The sequence below is a fragment of the Rhinolophus hipposideros genome (genome assembly GCF_964194185.1).
Source record: "Rhinolophus hipposideros genome assembly, chromosome: 10".
Lineage (NCBI taxonomy): Eukaryota > Metazoa > Chordata > Mammalia > Chiroptera > Rhinolophidae > Rhinolophus > Rhinolophus hipposideros.
Window position 1 is genome coordinate 8,607,628 of NC_138056.1, and position 6,000 is coordinate 8,613,627.

Below are 6,000 nucleotides of genomic sequence, written 5' to 3' on the forward strand. Positions count from 1 at the left end.
ATAATATGTGATAGTTCTTTTTATTTTATTTTATTTTACTATTTTTTTTCTTCTACTTAGGTGACAGAGAGCAGTTCAACAGACAATACCTGAATGTCAGAAAGTAATTTTGCAGACATGCTCAGGGCTGGGCTTACGGTACAACTTAGAAGTTCCCCGTTTGGTGCAGTTAAAAACATGCTCCTGATTTTTGCTTTTCTGATCCAAAGTCCAGGGTCCTAATCCCTGGACCCTGTGAATATGTTAACGTTAGATGGCGAAGGAGAATTAAGGTAGCACGTGGCACTGAGGCTGCTAATCTGCTGACCTTAACATAGGAAGGTGATTCTGGATTGTTCAGTGGGCCCAATGTAATCAGGGGGGTCCTTACATTTGGAAGAGGGAGTTGGGAGTGATAGGACTCAATGCACCATTGCTGGCACTGAAGATGAAGGAGGGGCTGTGAGTCAAGGAATATGGGCCGCTTCCAAAAGCTGGAAAAAGCAAGGAAATGGGTTCTTCCCAGGAGCCTCATAGAAAGGAACGCAGCCCTGGTGACACCCAGATTTAGCCCAGTGACACCTCTGACCTATAGAATTGTAAGATAATCAATGGATATTGTTTTAAACCACCAAATGTGTGGTAACCTGTTACAGCAACAATAGAAAACTACTACAGGAATTCAAACCGTTTACTCTCCTTAGAGCAGTAAGATGGTAAAGGTACTTAGTTGACGTTCTTCTGAGCCAGTCTGGTAACTAGTTTTCTGACTCATCTATTTCATTGCTTCTCAGAGGGTTATAAAGATGCAACCGTTTAGAAACTAGAGATCTGCACTGTGTTAACCCTGAGTTAAACTGGAGAAGAAACGATTACTGATTCACACACGTATTCGGTGGATCCCAATCTTGGGGATGGGGCAGGGGTGGGAACAACCTTCTTATTGCACACCCCAGAGCTGTGAGTTCTCCATAGGTGGCCTTTGTTGTTCTATATATGTTTATCTTTTTAGTCATTAAAGACCTCTAATGATTAAGGCAGCTGTTAAAGGCCAAGGTCTCTTTGCAAACCAGGCCACTCCCAGCTCTTGGCTCTCCACTCCTCCCTCCCTCTCTGCTGGGCTCTGCAGTCCGCTCTCACCTCCTCTAAGGTTTCAGTTGGAGACATCAGCGCTCCGTGTCCTTCAGCCCTTCAGCCGACCTTTCTGTAATTGATTTCTCCCCAAGGACCAGTGGGAGCTAAGCTCCAGCTTAATGTCAAAAGGATGGTAACCCCTGCTCCTCTGAGAACTTCCTGTACCTGTGCACAGCAGAATAAGGAAGGATAGAGTATCATGGCCTCTGACCTAATTAAAGTCAAGAGCAAGATCTTCATCGGCACTGTGCCCAGGATTTTTCCTGGGCTTTGCTGAGGCAAAAGAAAAAGAAATCAGGGTGTCACGTTCCCCGTGCCCAGGAGCCCACTGGAACCAATCGGAGGCCATGGGAGCCCCCATTAGAGATGGGCTTGATGAGCAGTAGCTCTGACCGCCACAGCGATCTCCATGCTCTCTGCTTGCCCTGGAATCTGATGAGTACTCAGATGGTTCAGTGCACCAAACATAAACCTCAAGAAGCTCTGGAAGGGGATGGTGGTGATGGCTCCACAACATTATGGACATACTTAATGTCAGTGAACTGGACACTTAAAAATGGCTTAAATGGTAAATTTTATGTGATAGGTGTTTCACTACAATTTTTTTTAAAAAAGAAGAAACTCAGTTGCTTGCGTCTAAAACCTAAGATCCATTCTTGATTCTCTCCTCAGCCCGCACGACCCATCTATCAGGAAGTCTTGTCGTCTCTACCTCTGGAAGACTTCCGGAATCATCCTCTCCATGTCCACAGCCTGGGGCAGGCTGCCACCGCCCTTGGACAGTGAGTACCTAACTCCTAACTTGTCTCCTCGAGGGACCCTTTCCCTTCTGCAGCCCATTTCCCCCTCAGCAGACAGATCATAAGTTAGCTCACAGCTTCCCCTGCTTGAAGCCTAATGGATTCCTCTGGCTCTTGGCATAAAAGTCACACTTCCTAGCTGATCCCCAGACCCCCGGGATCCGTCTCCATTGGCTTCTTCAGCCCCATCCCCTGCCACTTTTTTTCATGCTTTCCATGTTCCAGCCGCCCTGGCCCTCTCTCTGCTCCTTGAACGTGCTAAGCTCTTTCCCACCTCAGGGCCTTTACTATTGCTGTATCCTCTGCAGGTCCCTGCACACTGGCTCCTTCCTGGCACTCAGACCTCAGCTTCATGGAACCTCCATGGAAAGGCCTTTTCCTTTGAAGTCTGAAGTGGCCACCTAGTCGCTCCATCGCGTGGCCCTGTTGCATTTTCCTTATATCCCTTATCATTCCCTAATATTTTCTTGTTTGTTTGTCTAATAATATGTTGTCCATCTCCTCCCCCTAGAATGGAAACTGCACGAAGAGCAGGAAGTGCACTGTGACGTCCTCACCTAGAATGGTGCCTGGCACCTAGGAGGTACATAATAAGTATGATTGAGTGAATGAGTGAAGAGTTAAAGTGCATTTCCCAAACCTCGGGGATCTCCCTGGTACTGGGTTGAATGGTGGTGCCCAAAAGACACGTCCATGTCCCAGAACCTGGGATTGTGACCTTATTTGGAAAAACTTTACAGGCATAATTAAGTTAAGGATCTTGAGAGGAGGTCATCCTGGATTACCCACACGGCCCCTAAATCCATAAGACCCAGAAGAGGAGAAGACACAGGCACAGGGAGACGGCCATGAAGACAGGCAGAGATTGCAGGGGTACTGCCACACACAAAGGACTCCTGGAGCCCCAAATTCTGCTGGCACACATTACCAGGATGTGATTATCTCCCACGTGTTTGTCACATGGCAGCACCTAAGAGCCGAGGGAAGGATGTTACTCTCCTACTTCCTGGTGTCCCCCACGGCCGTTTGCAGAGTGCTGGGCTCAGGCACTCCACAAAGGCACTGGCTGAACGGTGGGGACTAGCGATAGGCTCGCTGCTCACGGAGGGAGGGGTTACAAAGCAGTGACGCAGGCTTAGAACGGGTCCAGGGGACTTTGCTGCCTGTTAAAGCCCTGAGTTGATGTAGGCTTGGGTGTCATCTTAGCCTTGTCCACGCTAATTTGCAGTCCCTCAAACCCACCTTGAGCTTCTGTTCCCTCAGTCACCCCTGAGCTTGACCTCTGTGGAAAGGGGTTTGAAGCTTTGTCCTCTGCCTGGTACTTCTAGGCCTGTCACAAGGACTGAGCCCCCGTTAAGGGGCTTTGCTCTCAGTTCCTCATGTGCCCCATCTCTTGGCTCACACCACATCTGGTGTCATTCACTGGGGCCTTCGCAGGCAAAGGAGGAAGGGACGGGTGGTCGAGAAAAGGGGAAAACATAGCACACAAGAAAGCAGGAGAAACAGCAGGCCTGGGGAAAAAGCAAGGAGTTCAGAGTTGGTTAATCAGTAAAAACTGCTTCTGGACAAAGACTGTGCCCTGGTCTTTTGCTCACCAAAGGGAGAGACAACCCCCAAGTCCGTATGTAGGAACCGGCAGCTGTATTAGGGAATGGCGAATACGTACTTGTCTTTTCTAAGGCCACACCTCTGTTTTTCTTTCCTTGTTTGACTGTGGGTTTTTCCACTTTACCTTTCCTGCCCAGCCTTCTCTGGGGAACTTTGCAACAAGGTCTTTCTCCCCTTGCTGGACAGAAGAGACTCTAGAAATATTTCACGAGGTACATAGGACCCCCGCCCCACAGAAGGCAACAGGACACCACCCCCTCCTCCCACCTGTGCCTGTTTGTAGAGTCAGGGCAGGGACAATGACCTTCCTACATTGGGTCAGTGAAGGGCTCATGTGGCCAAGCAGACAGCATCCGGGACAGAGACAGCAGGAGGTCTCTTGCCATTTCTCTCTGTTGCCTCTTAGGGATTTTATTTTTTTCCATTTTCTTTCCAAATGCAGCAAGGGGCAAAAATTCACGTAAAACAAGAAATGAAGACAAAGAAAGGAAAAGAGCAGAGAGAGATAGAAAGGTGATGCTCCTGGTAAGAACATGAAGCTCACCTGAAGATCAGGTAACAAAGTCAATACAATGGTTTAGAGAGAGTTTCTCTCCACGTCATGTAAGGAAGATCCATTCAGGAAGCAAATTAGGGGTGCAAGTACCATCTATAGAGTCAAGACTAGGTTGGACACCTTCCTTAGGGGTAGAGTTTCTCAACCTCAGGCTCTGTAGATTGACAATGGCCACCCAAGAAAAAGGACTTGAAAGGAAAGAGGCCTCCACTTGCCCCAAAGTTACAATCTAAGAAGTGAGGGAGAATCTGTATGATTGGGAACACACACACACACATACACACACACACACACACACACACACACACACACTAGTTTTGACTTAGAATGACTCTCTCTGGGCCTTGGCTTATCTTAGGAGCTTCCAAGTGGGTCATGATGGGGCAGAGACAGGATGGGACAGCGACAATGGAAGGAGTGGCCTTTGTGTGGCAGCACTGGACTAGCCCTGGGGTAAATTTTTAAAAATCATTTTGTTGTCCAATAAAACACAAGTACACACACAACAAAATAAACTTTAAAATAAAGCACAGGGACAGAAAACCACATAAAACAAATGTATGGCTTTAATAAACTATTGTAAGAGGAACATCTTATGACCACTAGCCAGATCTAAAAGTAGAACTTGTACCCCAACGTCCTTCTTGTGCCCCCCCCCGCCAAACTAAGCCCCTCCCTCCCCCAACGGTAGCTCCCCAACCCTGACTTTTATAGGAATCACAAACATAAGCGTTTTATCACCCAGGTGTGTGCTCTGGACACTACAGTTTACTTAGTCTTGCTCATTTTTTCATCAGATGTGTCTTCTCGGCCTCTAATTTCTGGATCCTTCCCTTCCCTACAGTTTCTCTGTGGCAGACCTGAAGAGTTTCCCACAGCCTGGATTTTGCCGATTGCATTCTCCCAGTGCTGGGAAAGCCCTCAGCTGCTATTTGCGGGGACGGCTGGTATAAATGGGGAGACCTTTGGGCAGGGACCTGAGTGTCGTCCCAGCTCCGACACTAACTGGGAACCGATCTGGTTCATCCAGGGCGAGTGGTTGGTTAGTGGTGCAGCGGTTCCAGGGACATGGGCCACGGAGACCATCAGAGTAGCAATCCACTCCTGATTCCTGGTTCCAGAACTTAGGACTCTCTGGATCTGTTTCCTCATCTATATAAAGAACATGCTATTCATAGCACAGGGTCATTGTAAGGATTCAATGGGGAAAACTCCTTTTGCTGCTCCTGATCCAGAATTGGTATTTTTCTGCTGCTATTGTTATTATTTACTTATTACGAAAATCACTTTGGGCAGATGGTTTACCTCTGCAAACTTCAGGTTGGTCATCCAAAGAATCAGTGGTTTTTTGTGTTGCGTAGTTAAAAATACACGCCTTTAAAAATACATCTTAATAAGTTGAAATAATGTGTCTACTTTTCTTCCTACAAAGCTTCTCCTCTATTTGCTTTGGCATATAAACATGTTACAGGTGAGTGAGTCAGCTGAGATGAGGTCGGTAATTTGCTTGAGCCAGACGTGTGTCAGCCTTCCTCTGGGCGGAATGGGACTCATCTCACTCCTCGCCAAGAACTGGCTGAAATAACCTTAAAACACGCCTGTCTTCCCCATGGGTCTGTTTTGAGACTCAGACAAACTGATCACGTTTCTTCACATCTCTTTGAAAGTGAAAGCACTGGCTAAGGGAGAGTGCTGTTTTTCTGTATTGCATTCTCACAGACCTGTTCTCCCACCTCGCTGGCAGCTGTGCTGGGACAGAACCCACGTCCTGACCACCAGCCCAGGGTAAAACACACCTGCTAGAGGACCTAGCTATGTGTCATGTCTTGCAACCCCTTCAATTAAAAACAATTTAAACTACCGTGTTTCCCTGAAAATAAGACCTTAGCAAGACCATCAGTTCTACTGCGTCTTTTGGAGCAA

General features: G+C 47.5%; 1 long non-coding RNA gene across 1 annotated transcript in view; it reads left to right on the forward strand.

Annotated features, from left to right (window-relative positions):
• The window catches only part of LOC308503594, a 28,713-nt gene extending 23,235 nt beyond the window's left edge, over positions 1 to 5,478 (forward strand). Inside the window, exons 3-6 of the long non-coding RNA XR_013994219.1 lie at positions 1,786 to 1,895; positions 2,425 to 2,496; positions 3,964 to 4,076; positions 4,922 to 5,478. This is a non-coding gene — a long non-coding RNA (uncharacterized lncRNA). The remainder of the gene's footprint in view (positions 1 to 1,785; positions 1,896 to 2,424; positions 2,497 to 3,963; positions 4,077 to 4,921) is intronic.
• Positions 5,479 to 6,000: the final 522 nt, after the last annotated feature.